This window comes from Urocitellus parryii, chromosome 6 (genome assembly GCF_045843805.1).
Source record: "Urocitellus parryii isolate mUroPar1 chromosome 6, mUroPar1.hap1, whole genome shotgun sequence".
Lineage (NCBI taxonomy): Eukaryota > Metazoa > Chordata > Mammalia > Rodentia > Sciuridae > Urocitellus > Urocitellus parryii.
This window is the reverse complement of record NC_135536.1, coordinates 118,150,275-118,167,399: the sequence shown is the minus strand read 5'-3', so window position 1 is coordinate 118,167,399 and position 17,125 is coordinate 118,150,275. Positions and strand designations below refer to the sequence as shown.

The following is a 17,125-nucleotide window of genomic DNA, read 5'->3' as shown; positions in this document are numbered from 1 at the left end:
GGGAAGGTCATCATGGTCACAGTGAGATTTGGAGGGAGCAGACCAGAGATAGAGGGGTCCCCTAGCAGGATGCTCCTGTCGTCCTGGCAAAAAATGCTGAGACTCAATCAAGGCAGTGGCATGGGTCTGAAAAGGTTGCGATACAGTTATTGGTTTAAATCTTTGCTCCCCAGCGATTGAATTATCCACCCACTCCCTTCTCAGGGTGGGTGGGCCAAATTTTTCCACCTTTTGACTTTGCACTTAGCCATGTGACTTGTTTGGGCCTGTAGGAAATTCATGAGGTTTTGAAATGTGGTTGATCAGTCAGTCGAGCCCTCACACCCAGCAGCAGCCTGCCAGAGTGAGAACAGGCTGCAGACACTGCTGCCCTTTAGCCTGCGTCAAGGAATGAGACTTCAGGAACAGGCCATATGTCCTGCCCAGAGACAGGGGCATTGGAAAACTTTATTACAGAAAATCTCAGGCATAAACAAAAATGGAGAATAATACAATGAATCCCTGAGTACCTGTGTCTCACATGATCAGCCTTATTTATCTCTGTGTCACCCACTCGTCCCTCAACCCTGGGGTTATTTTGAAGCAAACTCAGGCTTCCTAGGGGTGATGTGCTTCCATGGGGGACGTGTAATTTTTGATCGTGTCTCTTTTTGCGACGTTCGCAGCTATTGCCTAGCTTCAGAAAGGGTTGCAAAATAATATTTAGCTTCCTCTCTCTCTCTCTCTCTCTCTCTCTCTCTCTCTCTCTCTCTCTCTCTCTCTCTCCTTTGGCAGTACTGGGGATTGAACCCAAGGTATTCTGCCACTGAGCAACATTCCCAGCTATATCTTTTGCTAGCCTGCATACTTCTGCAAAGTGAAACTTTTCCTCATAATTAGTTACCCTGATAAAAGAATGAGTACTTAATGCTTTCCCTTACTTACCAGTTGCTTACTCCTGAGATGACAAGTGAGTTATTCCTTTAAATGTATATGAACTAGTGGATTTAAACCTGTTTGATGGGTGTCAATCTATTGCAGTTATTAATTTTGCTAATGCTCAAATAATTCTGCCTTTAGCCGGTGAAACTGTTTCCTGTGTCCTTTGGACACGTCCTCTCAGTGTTTCTTGGCATCCTGTTTCATGGTATAACAGGACATCTAGGACTCATTCACTGTATTTCCTTATCCACATTCTGAAGTCATTTTTGCACCATAAGTGCTTGGTGATTGATGGAAGTTCATCGGTAGTGGAAAAAATGTTGACTTCCCGTTTGAGTCTTGCAGAACCACACAGATCGTGATGTCACTTGCAGATTAGGGGTTTTCAATGGGGCCCAGGTGCCTGGAGAAGATTCTGCCTGGTGTCTCTGCAGCTCCACTTGCCCTTGCCCCCTCGTTCTGTACACCTTTATCAACACATCCTGGGTAAAATGCAGGTCTGTGGGGCCATAAGAGAAGTTCTCTGGCTTCTGAGAGCTTCTGAGGTGGACAGATGAGTTCCTCCTCCTGAAACAATAAGAGCATGGCGGGAAAAAACTTGGAGGGTACCAGGCGAGGGCAGACAATTTTGGCCATTCTACTGGGCTTTGGGGACTTTAGTAGTGCAGCCCCAGCACACAGGAAGGGTAGTCAACATTGCTGCTGGTAGCCATGGGTATCTAAAGACAATGACACTACCAAGGACCCAGCCAACCTCAAGCTTTCGCACAGTTTAAGGCACAAGTTAGCAGAATCACGGAGTCACTTTCCTCCCTCTGTGCCTCTGCATGAGAAAACGCCTGTCTTCTGCAAACATGGATGTGGCCCAGATGAGGAATGTATGTCTTTTATTTATTTATTTACTATTTTTAAATTCTATTATTTATTTATTCTGTTTTTACAGTACTGGGACTCAAACCCAGGACCTCTTGCCTGCTAGGCAAGTGCACTACCACTGAGCTACATCCCTAGTCTATGTGTGTCCTCTTGCTGCAGGCTGCTCAGCCTGTGAATGCAACCCCTAGAGCCCCACATACACACACACTTGGGCACTTGCTCATGGAAAGCACAGTGCATGGGCTCAAATAAATAAGCAAATTTACATATGCAGTGACATACAGCAGACACCTAACCCAGGCACACAGAGCTAACAGAAGAGAAGATTTGGCCCTGCATTGAGCAGAGAAGTCCTGTGTTGAATCTGGGTTCTTTCACCAGGCCACCCGTCTCTGGACCTCAGTTCACTAATTTATTAAACTAGATGTTGGCCTTGACGTTCCTCTGTCTCCAGGATCCTTGCCCATGCTGATAATAGGTGCATATACTCAATCGTCCTGCAAAAGGAGTATGCCAGCTATGCCCTAGTTCCCCCAGAGTCTTGGAGAGACCTCTTCCCAGCCTCCCCATCCCCCACATTTTAACCAAAAAAAGCCCTATATTTTCTGGATGCCCTTAGACTACAACTTGCTTTTTACCTACAGCACTCAAGGCTTGTGGCTCAGTGGTAGAGCACTTGCCTAGCATGTGTGAGGCACTGAGTTCAATTCTCAGTACCACATATAAATGAATAAAATGAAGGTAAATCAACAACTAAAAATATATATTAACTTTTTTTTTTTTTTTTTTTTTTTTTTTAGGGCTAGGGATGTAGCTCAGTTGGAAGAGTGCTTGCCTTGCATGCACAGGCCCTGGGTTCAATACCCAGCACCACCACCACAAAAAAAAAAAAAAAAAAAAATTAAAAAGAGTGAAATGCCCACTGGGTGGCCCCTAGGCTGGGACGTGGGGGCAGATAGCTCTGACTTGGTAACCTGTGACTAGGCCTGGGTTTCTACCCACTTCTACAAAGCACCAGCAGAGACAGTCACCAACTCTGTAAAGATAAAGGAGAAGGGAGGGCTTTTCTGAAGAAAAGCATACTACCCAGTGAAAGTAGGGAAGGTCTGGAATAAATCCTGGCTGAACAATTTACATGCTTTGTGGCCTTGGGCAACCTCCCTAGGGCAAAGTTTCCTCATCTGTAAAGTGGGAACCAGAGTGACTATCCTTTGATGATCCTGAGGACTCACTGAGATCGTGACCATGAAAAATACAGCAGGTGTCTGACACACAGCAGGTGTTCAAAAGCTTGTAGCTGCTGCTGCTGCTGCTATTATGATTAACCGGCCTATATTGCAAAACAGTACACAAACAGTACACAAACGTGAATTCTACAAAAGGGACGTTTGATTTCAATATTCAGGAAAATGTGAAAAATAATTTTTAAATTTTAAAAGTGCATGTGTAAGCATTTTGATAATAATGACCATTTAGGGCTGGGGTTGTGGCTCAGAGGTACAGCGCTTACCTAGCATGAGTGAGGCACTGGGTTTTGATCCTCAGTACCACATAAAAACAAAAATACAGATATTGTGTCTACCTACAACTAAAAAACAAATATTTTTTAAAAAATGACCATTTTTTCCCTGTACCTGGTAATATGCAAATCGTCTGAGTAGAGAAACTACTCCCTAAAATAACAAATAAAACATCAAAACTTGACTGTATTAGTCAGATACAGTAATGGAAACATTACTGTAACAAAACTCCTGAGATAATTAACTTATAAACTTATAATTAACTTATAGCTCAGTGGTAGACAGCTTGCCAAGCATGTGTGAGGCACTGGGTTCAATTCTCAGCACTGCATATAAGTAAATAAAATAAAGCTTAGCTGGGTGCCATGAATCCCAGCAGCTTGGGAGGCTGAGGCAGGATGATTTCAAATTCAAAGCCAGCCTCAGGAACTTAGAGAGGCCCTAAGCAACTCAGTGAGACCCTGTCTCTAAATAAAATATAAAAAAGAGATGGTGACATGGCTCAGTGGTAAGTGCCCCTGGGTTCAATCCTTCGTGAGAGAGAGAGCAGCTTATGATAACTCACAGTTTTGGAGATTTCAGTCTATGGTCAGTTGGGTCTGTGGTTAGGCAGCACATCATGGCAGAGGTGTGTAGTGGAGGAAAACCATTCACCCATGGCTGGGAATGAAGGGTCTGGAGTCCCATTATCTCCTTTGAGGACACATCCTCAAATGACCTAAAGCCTCATACTAGGACATAGCTCTTTAAGTATCTACTGATTCTTAATTGTGCCAAACTGGGAACCAAGCATTTAACATGTGGGCCATTGGGGAACATTCCAGATTCAAACTGTAAGCAAAAATAACCAAAACAGTCTTGGCACCATAATGAAAGATTCATGGATCAGCAATGCTTTTTATTCAGTAGTGGGGTCAGGCATCGGAGGGGCTCACTTTCTGGTAGAAAATGGCCCCTGAGGGCTGAGGGTGTAGCTCAGTGGTAGACAGCTTGCCAAGCGTGTGTGAGGCACTGGGTTCAATTCTCAGCACAGCATATAAGTAAATAAAATAAAGGTCCATTGGCAACTAAAAAAATTAAAAATAAAAAGAAAGAAAGAAAATGGCCCCTGATTACAGGAGAGGTAAGGGTTTATATAAGTTACATTGGGAGGCGACCTAGTCTTTGAAGACTTTAACAGGACTTGGGCAAAAGGTTGCAAACATCTGGAATTTGTTTTTACTAGGCATGGGTTTTTATTAGGCAGTGTTTTTACAAGGCAGTGACGGAGGGTTCAGAGTTCAGGGACCAGTGCTCAAGTGACCTTCAGGGGTCATTGTATTGTCACAGGGACAAGATTGATGTGTAGTTTCACTGTCACTGGGAGAGAATTTACTTGGGAAAGGATCCATCTTCCCAGGGACTGCTATCTTTGGATTGATAGTTATCTCCTTTCCAGGGTTTGTGTTTTGTCATTGAGAAATTATTTATTGGAAGGATCAAAGTTTTGGCTTCTCTCTGCTCCCTCCTTGTGGATCACACACTATCTTTCAGTGTGTGGGAGGGTATGTTATCATTTCCATATCCTTCACAAACTATATAATGTTAAAGCACAGACAAACTGGAGGTTTTGTTGTTACTGTTGTTGTGTATTTTTTTTTAAGTTTGTTTGTTTGTTTGTTTTAAGACAGGGTCTTGTTGCATTGCTAAGGCTGACCTCCTTCCTCAGCCTCCTGAGTAGCTGGGATTATAGGCGTGGCCACCATGCTCAGCCCAACTGGTGCTATATAAGTGAGTCATTCAGAAACCAGAATAACAATAGAGCAGGATCCTTCAGGGTATGCCTATAGGAGAGTCCATGCTCTCCTGAAGGTCTGAGTGATAGATGGTCATGTTGTCAGGGAACTCCTAGGCCCTGTTGTATTTTATATTTTTATTTTTTGGTGAAAGGGAAGACTGGGGGATTGAACCCAGGAGCATTTTACCACTGAGCTATATCCTCAGCTCTTTTCATTTATTATTTTTATTTTTATTTATTTATTGGTACCAGGGACTGAACCCAGGGACACTTTACCACTGAGCCACATCCCAGCCCTTTTTATTTCTTATTTTGAGACAGGGTCTCACTAGGTTGCTTACAGCCTTACAGACCTATCAAAGATCTCCTTGATGAGGCAATCTTGTACTGGTTTTTCTTCATTCTTTGTTTCTTTCTGTCCATTTTTCACTCTTGCTCCTTGAGATCACTGCCGCAGTCTGGCTGGGCACAATTCAGGAGCCACTTGTCAAAAGAAACAAACTTTATTTTTAAAACTACAAACGCCAAACAAAACAGCTCCTCAGGAAAAACCCTCAGAGCCCAACTGCCACCACCGGCTTCCACAAGCCTCTCCCACACACCAACAACCACCTCCCACAATCCTCCTGCTCTTGAGGCCGATTGGCTAGGTCGCGTGGGCGGAGCCAAAGAAGTCCCCCAATGAGCAGTTCCGTAGTCTGAAGGGCAGGGAAACAGCCCAATGAACATGACCGCAGAGGAGCCAATCAGGTAGATGTTGCTGGGGCCACTGTGAGCCAATCATCAGCTGGCAGCTTGAAGGGCAGGGAAACAGCCCAATGAACATCACCGCAGAGGAGCCAATCAGCTAGATGTTGCTGGGGCCACTGTGAGCCAATCATCAGCCGGCAGCTGGAAGTTTGCTGGCAGCTGGAAGTTTGCTGGGGCCCCTTTGGCTGTGGCTCTCAACATCTCCCCCTCTCTGTTTAAACAACAAGCATGTGGCTTAGGGACCGTGCCTGCCTTAGGTTGTCCAATACTACATATGGTCCTTACCCGTCTTCGGATGAGCTGACCTCAGGGCGTCAGCCTCCTGTCTTAGGTTGGTACCATTGTAATTGGATCTTACCCGTCATTGACTACCGGTCCAGTATACAGCCACACCTGTGGAGAGGTACCAGCGGGGGGGTGAGGTTCTTTGCCTCACCTCTGTTGGCCCCCAAATAGCTGAACGATCATTACAAGCAGAAGGGAGGAAGATATACCAAATCAATACTCCAACACTACCACAAGTCGCTGCACCAACAGATAGTTCACAATGCATACAAGTGACAATGCATACAAGTGACACATAGTTTAGGCAAGTTCTGTAAGCGGTTCAGTGATGGCTATTGCAGAAACTGTAGATTAGTTTTATCTTTGTCTTCACCGGCACAGGGATGAAGATAGGAATTCTGGCAATAATGGCTAAAGAAAAAATTATATAACATTCTAGAAGGTACTAAAAGAAAACAATTTTCTTAACAATTCTTCACTGGCACTGGGATGAAGATAGAAATTCTGGCAATAATGGCTAAAGAAAACATTGTGTAACATTCCAGAAGGCACTAAAAGAAAACAATTTTCTTAACAATTTACATTATCTTCACTGGCACTGGGATGAAGATAGGAATTTTGGCAATAATGGTTAATATTAATAATTGTGTAACATTCTAGAAGGCACTAAAAGAAAACAATTTTCTTAACAATTTACATTATCTTCACTGGCACTGGGATGAAGATAGGAATTTTGGCAATAATGGTTAATATTAATAATTGTGTAACATTCTAGAAGGCACTAAAAGAAAACAATTTTCTTAACAATTTACATTATTTTGAAAAGAATTATTAAATATAATGAAAAGAATAGGTGAAAGTAAACAAACAGATCTGTTAACCTTCTTAACAGTTATTTACCCAATTTAAATTAAACCATTTAAATCACGTGAATAAAAAAATATTTTGGATCCATTTTTTTTTTTTATGAGCGCTCAATCATATATGATATATGGACATATGTACATTCAAACATATAACACAAAACACAAGTGTGCACACATAATATAATACATACAACACATAACATAATAGTAAAGGCCTTATAACTTTTTACAGGTGAAATCTCCATTGCAATGTTTAAAAACTCAATAGTCAAAAAAGAAAACAAATAGAACTGATCAGCAAAACATTAACCTAGGTCTGTATGAGCTCAAAAAACAAAATAGAACTTCATGATATGGGAAAGGGCAATAATAAAACAGATATTGAAAAAAGCATCCTGGTTCTGTCGCAGATGTAAGGATAGCCAAATTGGAGTTTTGGATATCAGCTATTATTGATTTGAGCCAAATCATCTTCTTTTTGGTCTGTAGAATTCGCTTTAGTTAATCTCTCTGGAATCCAAATTGGCTGCTGTTCTCCCTGTGGAAACACACAAACAGACCCCCGACTCCAGACAATCACTGGGTCAGGATTTTAGTTAATCTCTCCGGAATCCAAATCGGCTGCTGTTCTTCCTGTGGAAACACACAAACAGACCCCCGACTCCAGACAATTACTGGGTCAGGACCTTTCCATTGTCCTGTTAGAATATCTTTCCAAAGTACCTTGGGCTTATGTACATTTTTTGGACACATATGCCTTTCTGCAGCACTAAGTCCTGATGAATCCAAATTTAAAAAGTTTAGAGTAAAAAGGGTTATTTTAAGTTTATCTTTGGGGAATATATACCCCTTCCCAATTCCGTCTTTTTGCTTTAATAAGTACATTTTAATAGTTTGATGAGCTCTTTCAACTATGCCTTGTCCCTGTGGATTGTATGGGATTCCTGTTATATGAGTAATGCCAAATGATGAACAAAATTGTTTAAAAGAAGTAGACGTATAACCAGGGGCATTATCTGTTTTTAACTGTTTTGGAATGCCCACAGTAGCAAAATTTTGTAAGCAATGAGCTATAACATCTTTAGTTTTTTCTCCAGCATGAAGGGAGCCCATCAAAAATCCAGAAGAAGTATCAACTGTAACATGCAAATATTTTAATTTTCCAAATTCTGGCAAGTGTGTGACGTCCATCTGCCAAATATGGTTAGGTATCAATCCTCTAGGATTGACTCCAAGATTAACTTGTGGTAAAAAGGTAACACAATTTTGACATTGTTTTATTATTTGTCTAGCTTGCTCCTTAGTTATTTTAAAACGCTTTTGTAAAGTATTAGCATTGACATGGAACCTTTTATGAAAATTTATAGCTTCTTCTAGTATAGAGAAAATATGTACGTCATGTGTACTTTTATCTGCTAAATCATTGCCCAAACTAAGGGCTCCAGGCAATCCTGTATGTGCCCTGATATGTCCTATAAAGAATGGATCTTTTCTGTCCCAGATTAAACTTTGTATAGTGGAAAACAAAGAGAAAACAGTAGAAGAAGGCGAAATCCTACCAGCATCTTCAAGGGATACTATAGCATTAACTATATACTGACTATCAGAAAATAAATTAAATACAGAATCTTTAAACATCACAAAAGTTTGTAATACTGCATTAAGCTCTACCTTTTGAGCTGATTGTTTGGGTACTAAAAATGTAAAAGTTCGATCAGGTGTAACTATTGCTGCTGTACCATTATTTGACCCATCAGTGAATATATTTGGAGCATTCATGATAGGTGTTTTTCTTGTCATTTTTGGAAAAATTACAGGATGCAATGACCAAAAAGACAATAAAGGATTAGATGGTAAGTGGTTATCAAATGAAACATTAGATTTGCACATGATTATTGCCCAAGTATTTAACTCATTAGCTAATTCATCAATTTGATTCATAGTATATGGAGTAATAATTTTATTAGGAGAAATTCCAAACACTGCCTTTGCTGTTTTTATTCCTTTGAGTATTAATTGTCCTACAGCCTCAGGATACCTAGTAAGAATAGTGTTAGGAGAATAAGATAAATGTATCCATAATAATGGACCTTCTTGCCAAAATACTCCTGTAGGAATATTTTTTGTTGATAGTACAATAAATAATAAAGGCAAACTTATATCAATTCTATCCAAATGCATATTTTCCATATATGTTTCAATGATTTTTAATGCCTTTCTTGCTTCAGGCGTCAACATTCGGGGTGAATTTGGATCTGATGGACCTTTTAGGATATCAAATAAAGGTCCCAATTCTCCTGTTGGAATACCTAGATAAGGCCTTATCCAATTTATGTCTCCTAATAACTTTTGAAAGTCATTAAGTGATTTGAGTTGATCTACTCGTATTTGAATTTTTGGTGGACGGACCATGGTTGAGGATAATAGAACTCCCAAATAATTAATTGGAAAATTTAATTGTACTTTATCTATTGCTATCTCTAGATTATAATTTTTTAATAAGTTTGTAAGTGTGGCATAACATTCTAGCAATGTGTTTTTAGCTTTGTGTGCTAATAATATGTCATCCATATAGTGAAATATTTGTAGCTCAGGATTTTGATTTCTAAGTGGCTGGATTACTTTGTTAACATAAATTTGACACATAGTTGGGCTGTTAGCCATCCCTTGAGGGAGTACTTTCCATTCATATCTCTGATCAGGACCTTCATGATTTAGTGCAGGGATAGTAAATGCAAAACGTGGACTATCCTCAGGATGAATTGGAATTGAAAAAAAACAATCTTTAATATCTATAACTAAAACATACCAAGTTTTTGGCAAAGCAGACAACTGAGGAATCCCCGATTGAGCAGGTCCCATAATGACCATTTCATTATTAATGGCTCTTAAATCTTGCAATAATCTCCATTTACCAGATTTCTTTTTGATGACAAAAATGGGAGTATTATGGGGAGATACAGAAGGTTGTATATGTCCTTCCACTAATTGTTGTTTGACCAGATCATGGGCTACTTGTATCTTTTCTTTAGTCAAGGGCCACTGAGGAACCCATACTGGTCTTTCTGATTTCCAGGTAATTTTTATTGTCTCAGTGGCCCTTTGTGAAAATCCAACCCATGTCTGTCTGTTCCTTGATTTATTTGTATTGGTGCTGCTATACCTTGTTCTTGTTTTTCTAATCTTTTTCCTTTCCTAAAACCTTGTCTAGCCATAATAGTGGGTGCATTTTGATTGATATTATTTGTTAATGTTAAACCTAATTGATCTAAGACATCTCGTCCCCATAAATTTATAGGAAGATGATCCAATACATATGGCTGTATAGTTCCTTCACATCCTTCAGGATCCTTCCAATCTAATACCATTGCACTTTTATCGGGATTATTCGCCACTCCTAGGCCTCGAAGCGTTTGAGTGGCTTGTTGTAATGGCCAATGTTTTGGCCATTCTTGACGAGAGATAATGCTAAGGTCTGCACCTGTATCCAGTAGCCCATTAAATTCATGTCCTTGAATATTTAGTTTTAGCATGGGGCGAGAATCTAAATTTAAAGAAAGCATAGCCCAATCTACACCTGTGGAGCCTAATCCCTTGGAACCTCTTTCTACAACATGACTGGAAAATTTATCATGTAGGCTTGGTATTATTAGTAATTGTGCTATTCTATCTCCTGGTGAAATTACTGATATACCCTTTGGAGAACTGGCTATAATTTTTATTTCACCTTCATAATCGGGATCAATTACCCCAGGACTTATCAAAAGTCCTTTTAGAGTAGAAGAGCTGCGTCCCAATAATAAGCCTACTGTTCCTTTGGGAAGAGGTCCTTTCACCCCTGTGGGAATGATTTGAACTCCCATCTCTGGAGTTAGTACTGCTCTGGCAGAGGCGCAGATGTCCAACCCTGCGCTCCCTCTGGTTTGTCTGATGAGGGATCTGATGCCCTGGGCACTACCCTGATGGGGTTGCTGGGGTTGCTGGGTTCCTCCAGAGCTCCGTATATTTGTGGTTTGGGGCCCCGGAGCATTGGGGCCCCCTGTCCGTTTTTTGGCAACGGAGCCCGATGCCTTTGTCCACGATATTGTGGATAAAAACCTTGTCCTTGTTCGTTTTTTGATAATGGAGTACCTTCTATGGTGGTTTGAGAACGGCATTCATTAGCCCAATGTCTCCCTCTACGGCATCGTGGGCAAATACCCGGTATTCTATTCCTTTGATACCTAGTATTGTTAAACCCTCCTCCTATGGGGCAATTCCTTTTAAAATGTCCTGCTTGTTGACAATTGTAGCATGTTCTTGGCCCGGCATCTAAAGCCTGTTTTACTGCAGCTGCCACAATTTGCCCTTGTTCATTAATGTCTCTGGCATCTAAAGCCTGTTTTACTGCAGCTGCCACAATTTGCCCTTGTTCATTAATGTCTCTGGCATCTAAAGCCTGTTTTACTGCAGCTGCCACAATTTGCCCTTGTTCATTAATGTCTCTGGCATCTAAAGCCTGTTTTACTGCAGCTGCCATGACTTGCTCTTGTTCATTAATGTCTCTACACAATTTAATATATTTGTTTAAATCTTCCTGTTTCCATGGTCTAATGATATCTCTGCACCAACGATTCGCTTGGTCATAAGCCAGTTGTTTTATTAATGGCATTGCTTGTTCTGTATTCCCAAAAACTCTGGTAGCTGTTTGAATAAGCCTATCTACAAATTCAGCATAAGGTTCATTAGCTCCTTGTATTATCTTAGATAATTGACCTTGTAAACCTCCATGTCCTTGTAAAGTCTTCCATGCCTTAAGTGCATCTACAGCAATTTGTGCGTATACACCAGGATCATATGCAAGTTGTTGCTGCCGATCCTCATAAGGTCCCTTTCCTAACAACATATCTAGATTTCTCTGAGGATAACCAGCTGCTGCATTTCCCATAGCCGTCTCCTTGCAAAATTCCTCATTAGCAACCTTCCATAACAGGTATTGTCCTCCAGTTAGCACAGCTTTACACATATTAGCCCAATCTGCTGGCGTCATGTTTAAGTTGGTAATGGATTCGATCAAGCTTACAGTGAAGGGTGCTTGAGGACCATAGGTTGTTACAGCCTCTTTTAGCTCCTTCACTGTTTTGTAAAATAAACCCTGGTGAATTCGCTGCCCTCCTACCTCAAATACAGGGCATACTTGAGATCCTGTCTCAGGATCCCAACTATCAACTTCGGGGGTTGGGAGCCTCCTAGCATATGGAGGTGGTGCTGTTGGTTGGAGACTTTCACTCTCTAATAGAAAGATGTTATTAACAGTCTCCTGTTGTAACTTTTCCCCTGATGGCTTTTGCTGCTCTAAACTTCCTTCCTCTACCTTTGTCTGAACTGAAGGCTTTGGACTAAGCAAACCAGATACGTTCGCCCACAATGTCAATGTGCCAACTGGCAGAGTCCCTGGGTTGTACTTTTCTATTCTTTTTAAATCTTCACCATGATGGTTCCATTGTGATATATCTAACAACTCCTCCTTAAAAAGCCATGGGCTATATTTTTGTATTGTATCAACGTATGCTCTGACTGCTCTTGATTTTACTGGGATGCCTCCTTCGTCTAACAATTTACTTAACACTCTTTCGGTTTGTTTTTTACTAATTGCTGATCCCGTATTTCTACTATAATACAACCCAGCAAGATAACACCAAAGCAAACCGAGACAGAATCCAATAAAAATGGAACAACAAAATTTCATTATAGCCTTTCTATCCTCCTGACATGTGCATCCGTCCTTTCTCCCTATCTGTTCCTCAGACGTAAATAGTTTTTCCTCAGATGTGAGCGGTTTTTCTTCCGTCTCACTCATCTCCAGGGACTGAAATGTCCATCCTTCCTTTCTCCCTATCTGGTCCTCAAACGCAAATAATTTTTCCTCAAATGTGAGCGGTTTTTCTTCCGTCTCACTCATCTCCAGGGACAGGCAACTTAAAACAAAAATGAAGCAAAACAAAAGAGTAAACTTAGAATGGCTACCCATCCTCTCGCCCTGCCCTCAGGGGCGAGCAGTTTACTTACCCTCAGTCGCTCCCCGTGCGAGCCACCAAATGCCGCAGTCTGGCTGGGCACAATTCAGGAGCCACTTGTCAAAAGAAACAAACTTTATTTTTAAAACTACAAACGCCAAACAAAACAGCTCCTCAGGAAAAACCCTCAGAGCCCAACTGCCACCACCGGCTTCCACAAGCCTCTCCCACACACCAACAACCACCTCCCACAATCCTCCTGCTCTTGAGGCCGATTGGCTAGGTCGCGTGGGCGGAGCCAAAGAAGTCCCCCAATGAGCAGTTCCGTAGTCTGAAGGGCAGGGAAACAGCCCAATGAACATGACCGCAGAGGAGCCAATCAGGTAGATGTTGCTGGGGCCACTGTGAGCCAATCATCAGCTGGCAGCTTGAAGGGCAGGGAAACAGCCCAATGAACATCACCGCAGAGGAGCCAATCAGCTAGATGTTGCTGGGGCCACTGTGAGCCAATCATCAGCCGGCAGCTGGAAGTTTGCTGGCAGCTGGAAGTTTGCTGGGGCCCCTTTGGCTGTGGCTCTCAACAGATCACTTCCCAAATTAATTACATGAAACTTTTGCCTGAGATTTTGCTTTTAGGGGAATGAAAAAAAAAATCAGGAAAGGGGAGAAAAGGCCTCAGATCTGACCCCAGAAAAGAGGTTATCAAAGATATCTCCCCTCTTGCCCCTAGACTCCTGGCAGAGGTAAACAAAAATCCTCTGTGGAAGAATCTATTTTAAACACAGATTCAAATAATTCTCACAAAGAATTACAAGGAATATGAGCTCATAATAAAAGATCAATAAGCTCATGAGGAAATAAACCACAGAGTACATGAATTAGCTGAAACAACGAACGACAAGATAAGACCCGCAAACACCACATAAAATAGAATGATGAGACAGAATAAAAAAGAAAGTATTTTAATATGTTTATAAAGAAGTGAAAGAGGATGCTGAAAATATGAAGACAGAAAAAGAAACTAATAAAATTAGGTAGGCATATTTGAAGATAAACCAGACAAAACTCCTAGAAATGACACTGAAGTCATTAAAATTAAAACCTTCAAAAGAGAAGTCAAAAAACAGAATAGACAAAGTTGAAGAGAGAATAGTAAATTGAAATGTAAAGTTTAAGGAATTACAAGAATTCAGCAAAAAAGATTTTAAAAAAAGATGAACTATGAAAGAGAAGTTAAGAGGCATGGGAAAAAATTCAACATTTATTCATGATAAAACCTCTCAGTAAACTAAGAATTGAATAGAACTTCCTCAGCTCAATGAAAGACAGTTACAAAACAAAACAAACAAAAAAACCCAACAACAACAATCTACATCTATTGCCATATTTCTGGTAAAAGACTGAATGCTTTCACTCACATTCAGGAACAAGCATAGATGTCCACTCTCACCACTCTACTCAGCATTTACTGGAAGTCCTAAACAGTGCCTGAGTCAAGAACAATAAATGAAAGGGCTGACAGAGTGTAAGGGAAGAAACAAGACAGTCTCTGCTCCTCAAAACCTCAAAGGACGAGGCAGGGAACCACCATATGGGCATAGCTATGCCACTGCTTAGTATTGATTCTGAAGAATTAAAGTCATCACACTGATACATGCTACCCATGTTTATAGCAGCACAATTCACAATAGCCAAACTATGGTACCAGCCCAAGTGTCCACCAATGGATAAATGGATAAAGAAGATGTGCTATACATATACAATGGAGTTTAACTCAGTCATGAAGAAAATAAAATTATGTCATTTGTAGGAAAATGGATGGATCTAGAGACTATTATGGTAAGTAAAATAAGCCAATCTCAAAAGGTCAGGAGTTATATGTTTTCTCTCATATGGAAGCTAGACAGGAAAAAGGAAAAGAAGGGTGTGTGTCAGGTGGAGGGGGAAAGGATCTGATGAAAAACAAAGGGAAATGGGTAGAGGAAAGGGACCAGACAGTAAGATGTGGGGAAGGAAGGGGCAAGTGCTGGGGAATGATATTGGCCAAATTATATTGGTATAATATATACACCTACAAACATGAAACAAAAAATCCCATCATTATGTATAACTACAATGCACTATTTTAAAAAAGTGGAAAGAGAAAAAGAAAGGCTATTTCTGCTAGCAGAACATATAATTGTCTACATAGAAAATCACAAAGACTCTAAAAAAAAGCTATCATAATAAATGACCTTAGCAAGGTTACAGGATACAAGGTCAACACAGAAAACAAATCAATTATATTCCTACAGATTAGCAATGAACAACTAAAATGAAAAATTTTAGCTGGGCTTGAAGCTGCATGCCTATAATACCAGCTACTTGGAAGGCTGTGGCAGGAGGATCTCAAGTTTTAGGCCAACCCTGGGCAATTTAGTAAGACCCTGTCTTAAAATTCAAAAATAAAATAAAAAAGGCTGCGGGTGTAGCTCCATGTTAGAGCACTTGCCTAGCATACATGTGGCCCTAGTTTCAATTCCCAGTACAATGAAAAAAATGAAATAAATAAATAAATAAATAAATAAATAAATAAAATGGGGGACTGGGTTTATATAGCTCAGTGGCAGATCACGCCTAGCATGTGTGAGGCCCTGGGTTCAATCCTCAGCACCACATAAAAACAAAGAAATAAAATAAAGGTATTGTGTCCATCTACAATTAAAAACATTTCCTAAAAAATAATAAAGAAGGGGGCTGGGGCTATAGCTCAGTGGCAGAGCACTTGCCTATCATGCATAAGGCACTGGGGTTTGATTCTTAGCACCACATAAAAATGAAAAACAAAGCAAAACAATAAAATAAAATAAAAGCATTCTGTCCATCTATAACTATACTAAAAAAGCCTGATTTAACAAGATAATAATAATAAATAAAATGGAAAATTAAAAATAATACCAATTACAATGACATAAAGAACATGAAATACTTTGTACAAATTTAATAAAACACTTAAGATGGGTATGCTAAAACAACAAAATATTGACTAAAAGATATCTACATAGTATTTGTGGATTGGAAAATTTACTGGAAAATTTGTATTTATTTTATTTATTTATTTTTTTGGTACCATGGATTAAACCCAGGGGTGCCTAAACACGGAACCACATCCCCACATCCCCAGCCCTTTTTATTTATTTTTTTTCTAATGTGTTTTTGTTCGTTAGAATTGTGTAAAGTGGGGCTGGGGAAGTGGCTCAAGTGGTAGCACACTCGCCTGGCATGCGTGTGGCCCGGGTTCGATCCTCAGCACCACATACAAAGATGTTGTGTCCGCTGTGAACTGAAAAATAAATATTAAAAAAAAATTCTCTCTCCCTCTCTCTCTCTCTCTCTCTCCCCCTCTCTCTTTAAAAAAAAAAAAAAAGAATTATGTAAAGTTGTATTATATCACACATGTAACATGCAGTACTAAATATCTGACATAAAAATAACTGATTCTAATATTTAACACAGAATAGTTCTATCTCTATTAATAATAAAACCCAAACTGAGTTTTTCTTGGAAAATTGAAATTCAGGCCATTATTTCACAACTTGGAAATCAGAGTAATCCAACTTCAAGATGACTTTCTCATTGTTGAAATTTGCTCTGTCACTGTATGATGTGGGACTTCCTCTTATCTCAAGCCATCCCTGCATGCATAGACCTTGGAGATGGGACCTTGCAATCATCCTTGCACTGTGCCTGGGTCAGTGTTCTGGACCCAGTCTACCAATCCTAGCTTTGTACCCTCAGCCTGAGTGTACTTGCAGAAAAACACCCCTTACACCTTCCCCAAAATGTCATAATCCATTGATATCAAGGTGTTCCCTTCTGCCATGCTCAAACCTTCTTTATTCCCCCAACAGTGGGCCGAATCATACTGGTGGCCACCAAGCCAACCACCCACAGTCATGAAAATGGCCGCTCCCAGAAATCTTTTTTTTTTTTTTTTGCAGTTGTAGACGGACAGAATGCCTTTATTTTATTTGTTTATTTTTATGTGATGCTGAGGATAATAAATAAAATGGAAAATTAAAAAATAATACCACTTACAATGGCATAAAGAACCCAGCGCCTCACACATGCTAGGCAAGTGCTCTACCACTGAGC

At 40.3% G+C, this 17,125-nt stretch overlaps 1 pseudogene; it reads right to left on the bottom strand.

Moving 5' to 3' along the window:
• Positions 1–16,554: 16,554 nt before the first annotated feature.
• Positions 16,555–16,853, bottom strand: LOC113182087 (acylphosphatase-1 pseudogene; annotated as a pseudogene).
• Positions 16,854–17,125: the final 272 nt, after the last annotated feature.